The sequence below is a fragment of the Rhea pennata genome, chromosome 7 (assembly GCF_028389875.1).
Source record: "Rhea pennata isolate bPtePen1 chromosome 7, bPtePen1.pri, whole genome shotgun sequence".
Classification (NCBI taxonomy): Eukaryota; Metazoa; Chordata; class Aves; order Rheiformes; family Rheidae; genus Rhea; species Rhea pennata.
In genome coordinates this window covers 4167152-4187988 of record NC_084669.1, presented here as the reverse complement: position 1 = coordinate 4187988, position 20837 = coordinate 4167152, and the positions used below count along the sequence as shown (strand labels likewise).

Genomic DNA, 20837 nt, shown 5'->3' with positions numbered 1-20837 from the left:
GCTTGAGTCAGGCTCTCTTTCCCTTTCCCTGGCTTTCCGGCAATCTCTGTGATTCAAAAATCTCCTATCTTCATTCCAAAATGGATCTCTAGCAGAAGAAAGCTCACTAAACACTATTCATATTCATGCTCCATAGGATGGTTAGATGGGAAAAGACAAAGAGATGGCTTGAATTGTATAGGAGAGAATTAGATTCTGCCAAGCAAAAAAAGAGTAGCATGAACACTAGAGACAGGATTACAGAGTTACGCGATTTACAGTAAGTAGACAGCTGTCATATGGAAAAAGGCATTCCAATAGGTAGATCACTGCAAAGAAATATTTTGCTGACCGTGTGTGTCTCTAGCAAGAGCAAGTGGCAAGTGGAAACAGGAATGAGAAATAAAGAGCAAGTTAACGTGGCATGAGCCTTACAGGGTGAACGGTGGTGGGAGGGAACCACGAGTGGGTACAAAACCCAGATGAGGGACAGACTGTGGAGCAGTGGAGCCTGGAGAAGGGGAGTGGTCTCACCCATAGCAGGTCTCTGTAAAAAATAAAAGGATGTGGCAAAAGCCACAGAGGGGAGGAGACTGGCAGACCTTGGGAGCTGGAAATAGAGGTATAAAGCCGTAGCTCCTGGATGTGGCGCAGTAGAAAAGCAGAGCTCCTTCAAGCAGGCATAACACAAGGCTGCAGTTCTCCATGTGTGCTGAAACGAGAAAGGACTGCAGATGAATTGGAGGCAAGGCGGTTTGCTTGCTAAGGGTCTCATCATGACACAGTCTCCTTAGAAAAGCCTCTCTCCGGTACTGATTTCTGACTTCTCTGAAGGGAAAAACCACACTGCCCCAGAAATCTTTTGGCCGGACTGTTCTACGGGATACAGTCTCACGGTATTTCAAAACCAGCCTCAATGCAAGCTACGGAAGCTGCATTGAATTTAGCGTAGTTTGCATCAGCCGAGGCCCACAGGACACAGGAGCGGTGGGTGGGGGGAAAAAAAAGAAGGAACAGCATTTTTCTGCTGTGAGCTTCCGAGCACAGTAGTGGACAAATAGCCAAATATTCACAGTAAGCTGTCCCGGTAAGCACCTGGGACTTGACTGTACTCCGACAGCAACTGGTTTTGAAGTCATCCTAATAATAAAGGTAATGCACAGGGCAAACACGGAGCAGGAGGTAGGTTGCAGTGGATGAAATCTAGGCATGCAGGAAGAACACATAATGTTTCTAAACAACAAAAATACCCTATGTCCATTTAGAGCAGTACAGCAGAATGGTATCTAGGGCATAAACCTATTATTTCCAGACCTAGCCAGACTCCTACGCATACTTTGGTTAGGACCTGTCTAATTATAGAAGCATGGAAAAGTACTGCCAGCAATACTAGATTGCAAAGTATTTCACTTTGTAAATGTATTCCTTTGTTGGTTGAAGAGTAACAAGCTCTGGAGTAGCATATTTATACCTAACAAGATGATAACTCTGTAATAAGATGCAGAGGCGGTGTACTGAGGGCTGTTTGGGGTAGCAACAGTGCGATCTCGGGATGAATGCAGAGCTGCATTTCCACAACACAGAAATCCTACTATACGAGGAAAACCTGGCCCTGCAAGTCAAGGTAGCCATGAAATCATCGTCTCCCCCAGCAAAGCGTCCCTTTGCTGTCTGTTTTCAGCTCTCCAGCTCCTTGTCGGCTTTCATGTCCTCAGAGAGAAGAAGGAGCCCCAGAGACAGCCAGACCAGGAGAGACTGACCGGTACGTAGCTACAACTGTGAAATATTATGTGGGGAGGAAGCCAGCCTGCTGAGCAAGCTCACTTCTTTTCTTTAAAACTTGTTAAGCCTCCAAATCTATAGGAGAACTTAACTAAAATTAGTGAAGATAATAAAGGTTTGGGAGGGGGGAAACAGGGAGCAAGCCTCAAATGGAGAGATGGAGACCAGATGAACAGAGAAAAGCAGAGAGAAGTAAAACACAGGAACCATTAACTTGGTTTTCAAACTCCTTTCAGCTCAGCCTTATTAAAAAATAAATAAATAAATAAGCACGTATTGTACTGTGCAGCAGATCAAAAGCAGGAGCATGGAGTTTTCCCTGAAACCAGTGTCTTTGCAGCCCACAAAGAGAGTTTGATCTTCTCAGTAGGTGTACACGTCTCAGCAGTGCCAGGCAAGGGCACCAACCCACTGAGCAGGCAAGGTGTGTGTTTTCCACGCGGCAGCCTCAGGACGAAAGCTTGGCAGAGTCACGCTCCGTCTTCACATCAGCTGTTGAAACAATCGTCAATAGGTGAAGATTTTAAGGGGGAAGGTAAAGGAAGACTTGATTTTTGCTGTAATTGCATGTTTCGTAGCCTGGATTTCCCAGGCTTGGCAGAATATTGTTATTCCAATGGAGCTTTCCATCAAAAAGATTCTGCTGCCATTCTGGTCCCAATAGAATAAGAGGAAATATCCACAACACAACATCTAGAAGCTTCTCAGAAGCTAGTGCTAAATCCCGTTCCCACCAAGTGAGACTTGCAAAATTTCTCTTAAAAGGGCTGTTCAAATTTTCACTGTAAAACTTTCTTAAGAAATGTTTGTTCCTTGTTCCTTTGACCACTTTTTACAGCACAAAGAGGACATTTTTGCACCACAGTTCTAGTAACAACAACTCCGTACACTGTTATTTCACCTTGGACTTTGACACACCGAGACCTGTGTACGGTCCGAAAGCTGAGGCCAACTTGAGGTGCACAGGACTCTCTTACAAAGATCGGATATCATCTGAAAAGAGCTTAAAATGAATCTTTACAAAGATCTTGCATTTGATATGGTAGAAATAAACAGGGATCTTGAAACATTTTTCTTCCTCTTTTTAAGTTTCTGTAGAAAGCAAAATACAATGATCCAAGTCATTGAGTATAGTGAATTAAAGTTCTCATTCAATGAATTGAAAACACCTAAAGAAAAATGAAAGCTGACTATTAGACAGATGCACTGCAGGTCAGTTATTTTAAGCGAGGGCAGAGGTAAAAGGACATTCAAAAGGATAACTGGGCTAAACAGCATTTAGACGAGCTACCAGCGGGCTGTCGCAGCAGTGTTGAATGTCAGCCCCAGGCTCCCTGCAGCCGGCAGGACAGGCAGGCTCCAGCTTTGACCTGCCGGGGCTCTGGAGAGGCCTGGCTGCTCCGAATGTCCTCTGGAAGAATGTCTTCCTCTCCTTCGAGTTACTTGCCCTGATTTGAGACCGGCTTGGTTTTACTTTCAGCCTAAATGAGGAGGGCATTAGCTGGCTGAGAGACCCAACGTTCTGGTGTTAAATCAGACCTGACTACGAGTGTCCTGGCTTCTGCTAGATCACGGGGTAACCACGATTCATGACTTTGAGCCTTGAAGAAAACTAGTTCCCTGCACCGCCATTTGGAGAGCCGTGTGACGAGTCTGTTATGGCAAGCTTTTCTCTTTCCCAGCCAGGAGACGATGATCGTGATGATGAATCACATCGCCAGAGAGCAGGTTTTATAGCACTGCACCCAAGCATGAAAACGCGCCATGCCTTCCTTCGGCTCCTTCGGTCGTGTTAAAGCAGCAGCAGAATAGAGTGATTCTGGGACGTTACAGCTAGCACATGCTCAGACACTGTGTGAATCAGGTAACTAAATGTGAGCGGGCACAAACGTGCATCCATCAATTTATTATCCAGTGAAAACGGATGAAGAAAATTCTCACTCAGCACCAAAGAAAGAACACTACGCATAGCTTCGACGAAAGCACTGGGAAGCCCAGCACCCTGAAGACAAGGACAGGAACACAACAAGCAATAAAAGCATGGGCAATTTTTCATGATCACCTGAGCCGGCCAGCCACCTCCACTGCCTGGTCTGTCTTTGCAGGGATTTGCATCCCTGCGAGCTTTGTTTGTTCTGTTTCCTCCACTGACAAGATACATTTCTGTTACGCAGTGCCTCTCGCTTTCTTTGGGATTTGTAAAGGAAAGCCAGCTAACTGTAAATTGCAATTAATTTACCACTAGACACATTATCCTGAGAGTGCTCAACTGTTGCCTCAATGTAATTTGCTTCCTGTCTTTGGCGGGGTGAGTTTTTGACATGAAAGCATCAATATGTTTTTATTTGCCCTGAAAGCTGCTGGAGCAGTAGGTAAATAAAAACTGTTCCCAGGCACCTAGTGAGAAATGGTTGCACAGCTATGAGATTGGCCAATTCAAAGCCTGAAAGCCTGGGCATCATCAGAAATGTTATTAAAGTCTACTGCTTATTGAATATATATGCTATTGGGTGCCGATCATTTGCAACAGGATGTCTTGCACCAACTCACTGAACTGTTAGTCAATGCTTTTCTAGGCTTCCTCTAAGATTTATTTTTGAAACACGAGTGATATTTTATTATCCACTCATCATAATGAGTATCCCTTCCCAGGTGTTCAATGGTCTGAGCTGATCAGAAGTACTAAGCTGACGATGCTCATGCATTTTTTTAAATACTGAAGTTTAAAAAGCCCAGTTTTAATTGCATCTCGCTCTTGCCATGCTTGAGCCAGCAGTGGGGTGTTGTGCAACTGTTTGGGGCAACAACCTTCGGCCTTAGCATCCCGCCGCCTTGAGTGACCCAGTGTTCAGGGAGGCGCTGGTACAGTCCCACCCAGGCGGTGCTCCCTTCCTTCCTGCAGAGACCATATGGCTCATAGGGAAACAGTACCAGCAGTTACAGCTGATCCCTGGCCTGAAGGGATGCTGGGTCTGAGTAATCTGTATATATCCAGAAAAAGGTCATTTTGAGGGAGGATTTGCATGGGAAAAAATGACAGTTTACAAACAGTAGAAATATTCCTTGCAAATCACTCAAGATCGTATAAGCCAGCTGGGGCCAGATGACTCTAGGCAAAAAGCAGACCTTTCTGTGCAGCCCCACAAAATCAGTCTTTGCTGTCCTACCTCAATACTCTGGTTTACGCAGCGCCCAGATCGTAAAACATTGGTTTTTATCAGTCTACGTTACAATGGGTTTTTTTCCCTACACTTTGGAAAATGGTTTGTTTCAAAACCTTCAGCCTTGTGCTGGGGTAAGCTTTATACAAGGCCAACAGCTTTAATCATATTTGGAATAAATTTGATTTAGAAAGAACAGAACTTTAAGTCAGGAAGAGTAGCAGGCAATAGGATAAGAGTCAGTCTAATGTACTGGTTCTCATTTCCTTTATTTGACTAAGCAAAACTGCTTATTGCTTAATGAAATGTCATCAGGCAGCATCAAACATATTAATTTCCTAAGCTAATGAACAAGCCTGGAATATCCTTTCACCCTGCATCTTCCACGAGTCCTGAAACAAAGTGTGCCAAGCAGAATAGAAAACGTGCAGGAAAATGTCCTGCTGAAGGTCCGGCTGCCTGCTGAGGAAGCCCTGCAGTTCCTCCTCCCTCTTCCTCACTTTGCTACTAATCGTGGCTGATATGAGAAAGGAAAATCTGACCCCCGCATGCAGAAAACAGGGGTTCAGCTGGTACCACTCTCTGCCAGAGCAGAGTGAACGCAAACCTTCAGTGTCTGACAGCGGGAAAGGTCATCTCAGCAGGGTGTCAGCATGACTTTGGTGTACGAGATGTGCGGAGAGAGGGGTTCACCCAAAGCCGAACTGAAAATCAGGAGGGTAGGACTGACATAAGTGAATTTAAAAGTAAGGAACTTAACACCAGACAAGTTAATTTGGTATTTAATGATTTCCCAGACAGAAGTGCACTGTACCTGCTGAGTCAGGACCAAAAACCTGCCTTTGGATTCGTCTCTAAAAGCAATGCAGCGGAAGCAGCACAGAATCACATCCCGAGGCACAGAAAACGTACCAAGAAACTTCCCAGGTGTCTTTCAAGAATGTCTCAGAGAAGAGTGTCCTGTGGATAAAACAGTAAATAAAGAAATCAGTAAAAATCACTGACAGACTGGACTATCAATAACAAAATCTTTTATTCTAATACAGCAATAGAAGCACTGAATTAGATAAACAAGGGAAACTGGAAGCCACTGAAATGGCAGAACGCCCTGCGGACTACTCCTTCCAGGGCTGTAACTGAAAAGCCAGATCAAGTCAGCGTAGGAACTGATTTATGTGATCTAAACACAGACATTAAACATGAGTGTTATCTGATGAAATTTGTTAGCCCGATGGCCAAGCTTTTGTAAATAAAAAAATACTTAAGGTATTAAAAATGCAAGACGTATTTTGGCATGTAAAATCAGATGAGTCATTGTTTAAGACAGTGACTTTTAATATATGTGGATGTTAAATGAACGATGTTTGATGATAATTCCTCTCCTGAGATATTTATGGGTATAATTAGACAGATATTTTAGAAATTAAAGGTGATGAAGTTATAATGAAAGATTCTTTCATTTCAGTGAGGCTTAAAGAATACAATGACTGAGGCACAGGAAGTGTCACTGGAAGATAAGACATCCTGAGGAAGACCAGTTATTCTGAAGAAAAAATAAATATAAATGAATACCAGAATCTCCACTCCCAAATTTTAAATCTGCTTACAAAATTTGCTGCTGATGTGAAACTACATAGTACAATGTACATGGCATTTATTTCTAATTAATATTTCCTAAAGGAAAATATTGGGAAATGTATTGAATGCCACTGGGGAGAACAGTGTAATCAGACATAACATGACAGATCACTGTTCCCTTTGCTTTTACATATGACTTAACTATTTAATCATGTGCATTGCATCTTCTGTACTGATGATATGCTCTCTAAGGAATGCAGATTTAAAAACAATTCTTGCCAATTGCTTGGTAGCTCTCAGTACTTTTTTTTTTCCCAGCAGTGGAACTCTGTCAGAGACATACTCAAAACACATTTTTGTAAGTTTGTGCTAGAAAATCCTAGCCACATCAGAAACGAGTGCTCGTTGCCAAAGCCGCGAAGGCCTGGTCACAAGGTGGCACATAAATCAACTTACCCAGCGTGTGCAGCCACTCTTCCAGAGGATCAGTAAACAGGTCAGCACCAGCAAACAGATCGGCACAGGAAACAGGTCAGCAATTGAGGCTTGGAGGAAAAAAAAGGATTATTTAGCAAAGCAAGGAAGCTTATCCCCACAATAGCCAGGATTGCTAGGAACACAAGACTTGGATCTTCATGGTTTTACATAAAAGGGCACTTTTATAGTGCAGGGGGGAAGAGAAAGCAGCCGTTTGTGGGATTATGGCAGTGTTTGTGTCACGTCAGGTGCACGTATTACTGTATTACTGCCACTGCAAGGCTAGCTCCCCACCGCCCCTAGCAGAGCCTGCTCTGCTCCAGGAACCGCTGGGAGCCAAGCAGAGCCCAAACCCGTCTCACTCACCTGCCTCCCTGCTTGCTGTCAGAGCCTTGGCAATGCAGCCGCTTTCCTGGCGCATGATTTCAGGCTCTGAGGGGAAATTCTGTATATGGCAGCTCTTCAATGTTTCTTCTTATTTTAAACTTTCCAAATCTTGTCTGCCTTAAGAAAGCTATGGTGTGATGATATAAATAATCAGCAAGATCACTCACCTGCATCTGTGCAGTATGCCAGCATGGTAAACGTGTTTTCGAAACATCTTGCAGGAGCAGCCACCTGAGTTTACTGGCCCTTGGTCTTACCAACTTCTTGTTTTTAAAAAGCAAGTGCCACATTTTAGCAACTTAGGAATTCCTTGCTGAAGTTTCTGTTTGCTTCAGGAATACAAGAATAAGCCTGCACCTCATATGACCACAAACACGACAGATGGGAGGTTTCTAAAGCAAATGGAAATACATGGTAAGTCTTGGACAATCTGTATTTCATTTTTAACATCTGCCTTCAAATTCTCAGGGTATCACACTAGTATTTGTGGAATAGCTTTATTTAATTCCACGGGTGTCTGAGAGCTAAACCTGCTGGAATTATTTGTTTTTTCAGCCAGACCACTCTTATGAAAAAATGTGCAGATGATCAAAGATGCATCAGCAAATGTTTCATGATTGTATCTGAATACATCATCTCCCACAAGCCAGAAATCTTCCTGGGAAGAGGGGCCAGTGGCACGTGTTTATGAAGCCTTTATATCCCCTGCTGTGGAGTCTCCCATGCTGCTGATGAGCAGCCTTCCTCCTGCTGGGACATCACGGCTTTGGATCTGGACACGGAGCAGCAGGGAACATGCAGCGTTCAGGAGACAGTGCTTGACCTTAAACCATTCAGGACAACATTTTTCTCATACGTTAGGCATCCTTTTAATAATACATTCAAAAAGGCCTTGAGTGATGTCAGTCCAAAGCTGAGACTGCTGCAAGAGGCCAGAGCCATATGTCCACACAGCTCAGGCTCGCCACGAATGTGTGCTGCACACGGGCTTACAAACCTCAACAAAAGATGAAAGACATTCACTCATCACTCGAGCAAAGACAGAGTGGCTGAACCTGAAATAGCTCCATGCTGAGAAGGTGTGATGTTGAGAGAGGCTGCCAGGCATGGAGAGGGCTGTAAATAGCTGATGTGTCAACTGTATACTCCATCAACTACATTTACATTTTGGCTGAGGTACAGACTCAGGTCTCTGGTCTTTGAGGACAAAAGACACATTCATTCAGAGAGCTGAGATGGCCAACAGAGGATTAGGTTATTGTAAGAAAAACTGGACATCAGCTACTCAGCCTCAATGAACATCTAGGAATGTATTTTGTAGGTAAAGCTAGGCTAGACAAGGATTTGTGTTGCTTTTGAGTAGTGTATTTTCCGTTAAGCCTTTATCTAAGCCTTGATAAATACATCTCTAATTGTTTTACTAATAGAAACATCATCAGGAGACAGGGAAACCTGAAAGGAGGCTGGGCCAAGCGAGCCTGGGGCAGAGCAAGCTCCCTGGAAGGACTAAGTCCTCTGCAGGGCAGCCCAGGCTGGATGGTGGGGGGGACCACACTGCTGGGTTTCCGAGCACGTCTCCCAGAGGATACGGATGAGTCTGCTTTCTCAGCGTGACATTAGACACTGCAGCGGAGCTGAGACGGCCTGCGCTGCCTGCACGCACATACTGCAATTCAATAGTCCTACTGTTACCTGTATTGCTGCAAGATTTATTACAGAACCTGGAAGCAGAATCACAGCTGAGCTCACTGTGTGCGATACCTGCAGGCACCCCTCCCTCCCACACAAACCTCAGCCGCTCAGCCCCAGACACACAAAGTTTCCCAAGGCCTTTTTGCAAACTGGCACAGTGACGCACGGGAACCCCGTAACAAGGCTGGTAGCAAAGCTGGTGCTCTCAGAAACGGTCTCCCATACAGCTGATGAAGTCCAAATGCAGCTTGTGAGCCAGAACGTTATACAAGAGCAAGATGCCAGTAGCCGCATGCACTGGCAGTAATAGGGCTACGCAACACGTGATACAGCACAGAGGGTATATGTGCTAATGTTCAGATAATCCAGCAAATGCTTTATCTGTAGATATCCATGAGCTGCGGCTCCCATTCAGATCAGCTTTATCATGCTGCTTCAAACTTTTATCTATGACCAAGAAAAAAGCAGAAGACTTGTTCCTAATAAAGCCTGCAGACAACACAAAGATTAGGGAGATGATCGTGAAGACGACATATTGCAGAGACAGAGATGCAATGATCTTGGTAAGATATGCCAGGAAAAAAAGCAGCCTGTGTTGCAATACGGTCACAGGGAAAGGAAAACAGCCGCAGCCCAAGGACCAGCATCGTCCTCCCAGGAGCCAGGGCTGCGTTTGATCGAACAGAGCTGCGAAGGCGAGGAGGGACTGCAGCTTGTGGTGTTCAGCCAGGGGAATCGTGGCATGAGTGTGACCAGCCCCGGTCACACAGGTAGCTGCAGAGATCAAACACTCCACGCCACCCACAAGCATCAGCACAGAGGAGGGGACACCTCTGGCGTGGCTCCTCTCGGCCCACAGAGGAAGCCTAGATCAGGTGCCACCAGCCTTCATGCTACTGCTGTCCTGATCGCACTTCCATGCTTCTGCTTAATTGGAAGATATGAAAGATATTAATTAGCAGGCACCTGTGCCAGGTACCACAACCGCCTGTGTATCTTCTGCTCTCATGTGCAATCACCTTCCTGTCTGCTATCAACGGCAGTGCTGCTGCTGTCACCAAGTGAGGTCGGAGCTTAGCACCCTCACGGAAATCATTCATCTGCATTACGATCAGAGGACGTCAGGTCTCCCAGGCAGCTCCTGCACACAGCTCTTTGGGTGCCCTGAAGAGAAGCAGCCATGTAGTGCAAGGCCGTTTCTCCCCTCGTCTCTTGGCAGGCATCTCCCACCACTCTCTTAACCCTCCACCAAAAGTAGCACATCTGCCCGCACTGAGCCTTGAAGATCTCACTTCTTCCATGGAGCTGACAGTTCCAGAATGGCTGATGCTGGGCTCTTCTAGGCCAAAATGTAGCTAAGCAAATGTAACTGAACCGGTATTAGTAGTGGTGCAGACAGGCCGACTTTGAGCCAAGTTCTCTGCACCTGAATATGCTGCTACTGCTGCTGCCTCTGGCGGGAACAGAGCTGCAAAGCTGAGAGGTGCCCAAATCTGGGGGCTGATTGGGATCTTGAGAGATCACATAGTCCAGCTGTGACATCTGCCCACAAATTTCATCAAGAAAATAATTTCATAAACTTCATCCTCGGATTCAAACCTTTTGCTCCGAACTCCAAGCGTGTAGGAAAGCCTAAGAAGGATTAATCAGAGTAAGGAGAGCTCAGGTTGCAGGCCATACCTCAACTGATCCCACAGAAAGAGTAGGTGCCAAGACAGCAATGAGCGGTTAGGTTCGACTGGCCTGAAAAAGTTTGTTTCTGAAACAAATAAGGACCTGAGACGCTTTCTTTATCTTGGGCCCTCTATACAACAAAAAGACAGGCTGCTGTGCCCAGGAAATACAACACCCCAAATACGTATCTTAGGAGTTCAATGACGGAGGTTTCTGTGAATGCAGAATGTTTTTTCATCTGAAGAATCTGAACTGGACACTAACCATCTAGCTCAGACTAAGTGCAATATATGTACTGATTTAGTCTACTCTTACAGTGTTAAATCACTTTCTTTTTCCCCACCTCCACACAAATCCCTCAGCTGATGTGCAAGCAACGTGAAATGCTTTAGTATTCTGACATATGCCTTTGCTAACAGCTGCTTGAATTACTGGCTTGCAAAGATAATTGTAAGGTGGTGTCTGGGGGGTACAAAAATATGGGCTAGTGGATATCCATATTGGTGTGATGTGCCCTGAATGTTAACTGTCTGCTTAGAGTTTGGTAATTAGCAAATGAGCAGTGGTCATATTCTATTAATAGTCTTCAACATTTTCCAGTAACTTATGTCTCTCCCATATTTCCAAGCTCTCCTTCTACAAGCTGTACTGAACTTAACTGTCCAGTTCCTAGCTGCTTTAGTTTTTTTTTTTTGTTTGTTTGTTTGCTTGAATATTGTCTATTCAGATATACTCTGATACTTCATAGCCCATCTCTGAGAAAACTCACGGCTCGGGCAAGATCACGCAGGGTGGATTTATCAAGAAAATATCATGTCAAATCATTATTAGTCTCTTCCATAACAGATGGCAAGTCTCCTGAATAAGGGAAAAGCAATAGGCATGTATCTTCATATTGGAAAGGCTTGTGTTGCTGTCTCAAACAACGCTCTCAAAACTAAACTCTGGAAACAAAGCGCCCATGAAACTAGTGTAGGATTGGGTGCAAATCTGAGAGTTAGCAGCAAACAGAGAGCAGCTACCAGTGGCTTGCTGTAAAAAGGGAAGGAAGAAGTTAGCAAGGGTCTATCCTGCACCTGGTTCAGGGTTTTCGTTAACCCTCACAGCCGAAGAAAGAGTAAGCTTGTAAGTACGTACTGTCAACACTAAAATGCAGTCAGATCTTGAGAAATTGGGGAAAGAGGTGGCAGCAGAGACAAGTGCCAGATATGATGCTTGGGCAGGAATAATCTATTGCATTAACATGCAATGGAAAAACAGCAATGTGTGGTTGTAACAGGTTGCAAGTGGGATATGAGTCATGCTGTTAAAAAATACATATATACCCTGCTTAGCTGTCTGTGGAGAATAGCCTGTCAGACATGTATGGTAAAGTGTGCTAATGCCCTAAATAAGCCCTGGAAAGGCTTCATCTGAAGGCTTCAACCAGTTTGGGGAGCTCAGCAGCTGGAGAGAACAACGAAACTGCTACGTGGTTTAAAGACAATGTCAGCGGAAGCAGCCAGACATCTGCATTGCTTCATCTTAAAGAGAAAAGTGAGGGGAGACTGAGCTAAACCTTTAAGAAGAGTTCTCCAATGCCTGAGTGGAGCAAGGAATCGTGATTAAGGCAGGAAAGGGATGAGATGGGAAATGATGGTCCACATCCCCTTGTGCAGAGGAGGAAATTTTTTGTGGCTTCCCAGGTTTGGGGAGAGAGCTCTGACCAGGAAAGCATGGGTGGAAAGGGGCTCAGTAATCTCCCACCACTGCCAGCGCTTGGTTTCTGTTCCTGCAAAGCTGCTTCATCACTCTTGTGCAGTCTCAATGACTTCTGATTCCTCCTACCCTGTAACCTCATGCCCCCATTATTTCTGTCTTTTTTCAGGTAGCTACTGAACATTTTCCAGACATATCTTGAAGCTCTAAAAGCACTTTCTCCAAAGCTCTAAAATTTTAATTCTGCCAAGAGAAAAGAAGACTGAAGGACTCTCCTGAGATGGGCCAAGCATCAACATTTCTTTGAATGTGCTGGGTTTTCCCTAGCCCTCGTTCACCCCGCCATTCAGTCCCTCCTGAGTGACTAGGATCTTATTGCAACAAGTAAATGTGTATCAGCTTATTCTGTCAATACTCAATAATTGTTTCTCAAACTGGACATAAACCTGTGGGGAAAAGATGGAATGCAGAAAAGACTAAGAGGCAGCTGCAGGGGTTCCCCCAAAATACACCCACACTTTTGCGTGTTTTCCTTTTTCCCAGGCTTTTAGGACTGTCCTGCAAACTCACAAATACGGTGAATTCCCAGCCGTGCAGCTTTGCAGTCCAGCCCCACGCAGACACAGACGTGCGCCCCGGAGCTGGAGCCCGACAGCCGCCTGCGCTGGGAGCTTCGCCCAGAAGCGCACCGCGGGCGATGGGGGAGCACGAGGCCAGCACGGCAGGTAGCCAGAGGGCTGTGCAGGCTGCATGGTTCCCACTCCTCCTTTCTGGATTTAATTTACTTGTTACTGGTTTAGCATGTGACCACCCACCAGCCTGCAGAACAATAGCATGGGCAGAGGGCTAGATTAAACCGAAATGTTCCTGCTCGAGCTCATGTCATGTGAATGACACGCTGTTGACTTCAAGCTTGGAAAACGCAGTCCCCATGTGTCCCTGAGCCCGCAGAACAGCAGTGAGGGCACAGAGCACCCCGCGCTGCCTGGGTCCCTGCAATGCCTTCCACCTCCGCAGAGGTCGGCACTCTAGCTGCACGTGTTAGCTTGGAGAACTGTCAGAAATACCCAGAGACTTTCCTGGAAAACCCAACAGCTGGCGGTAAAGCTGAGCAGCAAGGTGCGCATCCCCGTGACTCATTCTTACTGAGCTAAGACAGGAGCTGGCAGGAGTATTATCATCTTAGAAAGCCCTGTTATGCGATCTCACTAATAAAATCATTTCACTTCATCTACACAGTGCCATGAAGAAGAGGGCTTTTCAGAATGATGTTTTTGCATTATCTCCTTCCCTATCGAGAATCAGCTCTGCTTGGAAAAGCCACTATCTGCATCCATCTAACATCTTTAATGATGCAGACTCCCCTAGAAACTGAATGGCTGCACAGGAACGCCTGTCTGATACGGCTTTAATCTTGTTTTCATTTTTGTGCTCTTGAAGGTTAACGTCAGAGCTGGGAGCTCAAACCTCAGTTTTGCTCAGAGCCCATACCGCATGCAAATCTCAGTCCCTTTCTCACACTGACTTTAACCTTGATGTGAAGGAACTGTTCCTGCAGATGAGAGAGTGAGGGATCAAAAAGTATATCAGCAAGGCCGTGGCTCTGCATTTGCACTCCAGCTGCGTGACATTTATTGCCGTCTAGACAATACAAAATTTCCCGATTACGTGGCTCTGCTCCATGGGCATGCACAGCCTCCCACAGGGGACAGAGGCAGCCTGATGCAGGGAGACAAAGCCAGGGCAGCCCCTGGTGTTATGCGTCTCATACAACAGCGTAATTTTCCCTGTCTTTTTTTTTTTTTCCTTTCCAAAGGGTAAGATTCTGCAATGTAAATTATAAGTTTTCAGCCCTGGCTATGTTTTGGCACGCTTTATTCAGGGATTATTGAACATGATGGCATTACATAGATGCCAGAAAAGGAAATTAGGGTCCAGTCACGCCAGGCATAGAACATCTCCTAGTAAGAAATCACTCATGATGTCTCAAGAGCTTGTATGCAGTCAAATTCAATGGAGAAGGAAAGCAAGGACATTACCTTGTCTCGTAAACCGGGAAGCGCTGTGCTCAGTGCTGTGTTTCCCTGTCTAGCCTCTGACTCCATCTCAGTGCTTCCGTTCATACATGGGCACGGCATATTTAAACGGTACCACAAGCTCCCCATCCTTACAAGTTTCTGGCCAAACTTAGGAATGGGCTGTTTTGGCAGCAGGTTCTCACAGTCTAATCTTCTTGTGCCTTGAATAAAAGCTGCCCATCACACCCATCAGCTTAAACATGGTTTTACCCCACTTCCACCATGAAAATATTAGTTATGCATCTGTAATGCAACATGATTAATAATTTTTCACACAACATTTAGTCCAGACTAAGGTTTGGGTGTCAGACTTCTGAAACACTGTGCAAAAGCATTTTTTTCTGCATCTATAAAGCACTTCATGGGCTTACACAAATAAACAGAAAGTGTTCCTCCTCTGCCATCCTGAGATGACAGAGCAGGTGGGTGCCTGTGGAAATCAGCTCATCTTTCTCATTTAAGGCTGGGCAAAATGATGATCCTTTACAGTCAGTGAGCAGGAGGTGCCATGTCACTGATGGCAGAAAGTGTCGTTTGCTGGAGTGCAGGATAATAGCCAAAGCTTTCGTATGTTTTATGCTTTCTGCAGATGTTCTGTGTCCCTCAGGGTGGAAATGAATGCCCACTTTTGGGGAAGCTGAGATATTCACACATTCTAAAAATAAGCTTCTGAAATATCAAATAATTCATATTTAATGTCTGTGCACAGCAGCACCTCTCTGCTTGTCATTAAGGGTAAAAGAACTGAAAAACTGTACAGGAATACTGGAAAATAGATGCTGTTGTCACAGAGAACTATAGATACAGTCATTAATAATGGTAAGTGCTCATGTGAGTCTTCTCCCTCTAAGGTCTCAAGACTCTTTCCGAAAGCTAAGGAGACCTCCACAGCATCTTTAGGAGCTTGACAGTTCCTTCAGTACAGTCCTAATTGGCAATTACCGCAGTACCTATAGACCAGGCACTGGCTACTTTAATGCCAAGTGGGAAGTGCCGGAGTGACTTGCATGCCCGTGCCAGTCCTAGCTGGACAGTCTGTTCAAGCTGCCATTTTACCCAGTGCTGTTTCACACACAAACCTACGCCCAGGCAGTATTCCGCTAAGCCAGGCCCCTCTCCGTCCCTGCTGCAAAGAAATACCCAGATGGGTGAACTCTGCTTCTTTTCAGTCTCTCTGTGCTTTCTGTTATTTCAAGTTAAGTTGCACAAGTCTGCCTGTCTGCCTTTCCCAGTTCTCATCTCTCACCTTCTCTGACTGACAGTATTAACTTGAGGATTAGGTCTCCCATGTGTCAGACCCTAGGGAACGATTGGGAGTTCATTCAAGGTCCAGGCCGTTGTTTGGTTTACTGTGTTGTGCAAAGGGTCAGGACTCTTCAGGGCCTTCATACATAGCCTAAATTACAGTAAATTTATAGGACTTTATATGAGTGAGGGGGAGGTAGTTTCTGCTCTTATTTGGACTAGTGCTGATAACAACCCGGGGATTTTCCAGATAGCACGCGCTCTGCTCAGAGTTCTTCAACAAGCACATGCAGGGACAGCAGCCGGGGAGGGACCTAACAACCGAAAAGGACTCATCACGATCATGTCTTATCTGGGCCACGTTAGCATTCAGCACACTGGGCTACAGCGTGCAAGCAGACTGCCCTACGTGTGAAAATCAAAGCATTTCAGCTTGCATTCGAAAAAGAAACAAAGGAGCATTTTAAGCGCTGGCCCAATTGAGTAGTTTTCCTTTGACCCCGTCAGCTCTCTGCCTGCCTGAAGCAGGCCCCTATAACCCCTCCAGTTCCCACACAGCTTTACAGCCACGGCACCACTGCCAGCTACCACCGCCAAGCATCTGGCACAGATGCCAAGACCCCCAGCATGTAGGGGCAAGGCAACGGTTTAGTGAGGTTTCTAGGAGAGTACAACTAAGGCTGTTATCTGTATAAAAGTGCCGGTACAGCTTTTTCTTGTCTCTTCTTCCTGCCTGCAGCTGAATTAGTGTTCAGCAAGACATCTCTTTTTACTGTAAAAATACAGTAACTCCAACTGGCTAAGTCTCTCACTCTGGATTGTAGCACTGCAGAGAGGCCCACGGAAAGAGATTTCCTAATTTAAAGTAATATTTAAAATCTCTCAACCCTCCAGCTTCTGATCTGCTCTACTTCAATGCTTTGAGAAGAGAAACCTCTATTTTTCCTTCTCAGATATCACTACATCTCTACCAGTCACATGTTGACAGCTATGAATTACAGAGTATTTGTCATACTAGAGGCACAGGAAATCTTCTCACAGTCCCATCCCTAACAAAGATTAGCCACATGAATACACACTGTAAATTACACATTGAGATAGTACCCAGAGATAGGACTAAAGTTTGTGCCACTTTTTGTATTACTGAAGATGAAAAACAAGCCCTCAGGAGTCACACACTCCAAGAACTCTGCGCCCAGTAGCAAGCTTTTAGCACAAAGCTGAGCTTCTGGCTCCATCTGCTGCCAAAAGATGGAAAAGATGAAAAGTGAACAAGCAACAGCTACTCCTCCCTCTTCCCACCCACCCCCCCCCCTCAAAAAAATAGACACACACAACTAAAGCATGTTTTTCTACTTAACTAAACCTCTAGCACTGCTGGTGAAAGACAAACAAAACAGAGATTGCTTCATCATAGAAACTTCTAACAGGTTCCAGATGTGCAATTCTTTAGCAAGTCATGATTGGTAGGTGTTTAATTCCTTTAAAATAAGCATTTTTTAAAAGGTTTTAACTTAGAAAACACTGTTTGATGACATAAATCCATGTTTCTGAGGCTGAAAAGATACCTGGATAAAGGACAATGCCATAAGCATGTTTTCCAAGACTGTCGGAAAACTTGCATTATATTTCTCTCTCTCTTCACTGTTTTGTGTGGTGCCTTTAAATCTTAGTTTGCATTTATCCATAAACAGATTATTTTTTTTTCTGTTAGTATATATATTCCATGATTTCATGCCAAAAAAACATGCACGCTCCTCTTGCCAAAGTGCCTAGGCACCTAGCACAATTCTTCATTATTTCTGCAAACAAAGCCTCCACTGAAGTCAATGACAGCTCCGGGTGTGCGAGGAATGCTGGTTTCGCTCTTAGGGGCTTAGATTACCTCCCCGTGTTTGCCCAGTACTGAATGCAAAGTCACTGCTCATTTAAAAAAGCATTTCATATACGATACCTGATGCAAACAGATATCAGAAGCTACTCTGCAAAAATAGATGCAGAGTACAATACAATGCAGACAGATGATTAAGCTTTTACAGTCAAAAACGTAAAGCAACATTTTGCAGATACGTATCTCTTATCTTTGTAAAATTTTAATGCTGTATAACTCTTGTTAAAGCTAAAACATTAGGGTAAATAATCTGTCTTAAATATTCAGATCTCTTTCAGGGATCATTCTAACTAAATACAAATTTCAATTACACTAGGAGAAAGCATCACCAAAGAAATGCTTTTTCCACACTGTCATCTCTAATACAAAGTAAGAAACACTTGGAAAAGTACTGGGAAGAACTAACAGGACATTTTCTGAGCTTGCTTTTCTTACTTCTTCATTTTCTGTAGTTATGGTGCAAAAAAAATCAAATTCATAAAATACTATGAAATAGCTTGTGTATTCTCTTTGTACATTTCAGAGTCTATACTGCATTACTTTGTAAATGATTTTCAGTTTCGCCTGAAACTGAAACTTTCCATAGAGCCATTATGCACTTGAGCAATATGTAAATGAAGCACAAACCCGAAAGCTCTGAATTTCTGGCACTAAGAGGGTAAAGGCACTTTAGTTGTCTACATTTTTTGGTTATAAAAGCCCCGAAGAAAATTTCTAAGGCTAATTAAAATCCCAGACAACAAAACTGGAGACTGATTTACAGGAACACCATTTATATGAGCAGCTGTATTTGAGTTTGAGAGTTTTAAGCAGTATCACTGAAAACTGGCCAAATCCCACTCACTATATGCCTACTAAAAGATCGAACAAAAAAAGAAAAATCGTTTTACACAATAAAGTAAATCCTTCGCCCTTCTTTTGCCTACTCTCTCCCAAAACACACAGGACATATCGAAGGCAGGTATCTTTTTAATAGTGCATAATCTTGCCAGCAGAAGAGGAGGCCTTCTGACGTTTCTTTTGGCCTTTCCAGCTCTCCTGTTATCTCACTGAGGATTGGTAAGATGTTTTTGGTTGTCGTTAGAGTGGACAGTAACTGCTGACAGAATTAACGTCTGGGAAAGAAAGTTCTGGGTTCTGATCTTTGCTCTCAAAACAATGTATGTAAGTCTATACTTGTTTTGACAGTTAAACTGTAATTAAACCAAATAATCAAAAAACCCTTATCTGCTCTAGCACCTTGGCTGCAGTCAAATACCCTCCCCTTGCTGTGCTGCTGGCCCCATCAACACTTTATTGGTTTGCATGCAGTAATTTTGTTACACAAGCAAGAGCAGTGTGTGTGTCCCCCCTCAGAAGGGCACCAGAGATGAACGCTCTTGTCTGAGACATGAGAGTCATGTTTGGAGCTACCTTCTGGAGGCAGATCCCAGACACCACCATATGGACATTAGGTCAAAAACCACACACCACTACCTTGCAAGTGGCCTAGCTCCGCTAAAGCATGGCAGTTGTGCTCTAAACATGCCTACTGGCTCTGGAGATTTTAGGTCAGACATGAAGATGTCTCAATTACCTAGACACTAAGTAAGGGCATTTAAAGCATTGCATATGTTGGTTTTCATAAATTTGCCAAGGAAATGTGATTCATGAAATATCTGTGGGATGAATAGAAAGCCCAGAAATCAGTCAGCCAGTGGTCTACTATAGAAACATTTTTTGAGTTCTGAGCATTCCTTGTCTAGTAAATCTGCAACCACAAAATAGGCAGGACAACAAGAGTAGAGACTAAAATGATGCCAGAGAAACAGCCCAAACACTAGAGCGTAAAAGTAAATAGACTGGACCACAGAATTTGACATGCAGGGTTTTCTTGCTTATTGCACAAACAAAAGATGGGGAAAAACCAGCTTCAAAGCTATTCTTCAAAACACTTTGCACAAAAGGGAGTCTGGGAGCACTGGCTGAACAGAGATAAAAATGCCATGCTACTGCAGGAAAATCCAAGCCACAATACTGAAGCATGAAATGGAGTACAGCATCCAAGTCTCACAAACTAATCCCGCTCTGCTCAGCATTAGTGAGGATAGCTGGAGCACTGAAACGTAGAAGGAGAACAGCAAGAATGGCTAAGGGCCTTACAAAACGTTGCCTATCAAGAAAGACGCAAGATTCTCCTAAAGAAGGAGAAATGGCTGAAACAAGAAACTACAATCTTTAGGTTTGTAAAAAGACTGTTGTATAGACTGTTGTTCTCCGTGGCCCTGGCAGACAGTAAAAATGAGCTTAAACTGCAGCAAGAGCAATGTGGAGAATATAATAGGAGACTTGCTAACAGCAAGGACTGTGAAGCACTGAAACAGATTGCCCAAGAAGACTATAAAGTCTCCTGCCGTAGAGCCCTTTCAGCCAAAAGAAGGCAGAGTAAACCTTAGTGATCCCAGTCAGCAGAACGGCTCTTTTCAATAAACTGTGTTGCTTTTCAAATATCACTGGATTATTTACCAGTTCACACCATAAACATGTGACTACAGTTAATCACTATGCTGGGCAAAGGGAACATTTTTTATTAACAGCGATTAATAAGGGTTCAGCCCCAACTAAAACTAACTCAGCTAATTAATAAATACAAACAAACAACCTAGCACAACAATAGCAGCCACCTCTGCAGCTGCATGCTTAATACCACACTTGCCAGCATCCAAAGGCATGAAGGTGCAGAAGCAGCAGTCTGGAAAAAGTACAGCAGAATCTCGAATGTGAAGATTGTTAGAAACACGTAGACTGCAAAAGTACCATTATTCGCTGTGGCTCTGGCTAGCGGCCTGTCAGGTTCACTCTTTTTGAATACACTGCTGATTTGAATTGCACATTAATTCATAGAATCAATAAGGTTGGAAGGGACCTCTGGAGACCATCTAGTCCAACCTCCCCACTCAGCAGGGTCACCTAGAGTATGGTAGACAGGGTTACATCCAGGCGGGCCTTGAAGACCTCCAGAGAAGGAGACTCCACAACCTCTCTGGGCAACTGGGTCCAGGGCTCCGTCACTCTCACAGGGAAGAAATTCCCCCTCACGCTCAGGCGGAACTTCCTGTGCTTCAATTTCTGCCCATTGCCTCTTGTCCTGTCACACGGGGCAACTGAAAAGAGTTTGTCCCCCGTCCCCTTGACACCCTCCCTTCAGTTACTTGT

At 44.4% G+C, this 20837-nt stretch overlaps 1 long non-coding RNA gene across 1 annotated transcript; it reads right to left on the bottom strand.

Annotated features, from left to right (window-relative positions):
* Positions 1-269: 269 nt before the first annotated feature.
* On the bottom strand, positions 270-8055 carry LOC134142762 (uncharacterized). The gene is made up of 4 exons (XR_009958952.1): positions 7532-8055; positions 6957-7045; positions 5835-5882; positions 270-691 (listed from the first exon to the last, which is right to left on the bottom strand). It is a non-coding gene; the product is annotated as an uncharacterized LOC134142762 (long non-coding RNA).
* Between the last annotated feature and the right edge of the window lie 12782 nt (positions 8056-20837).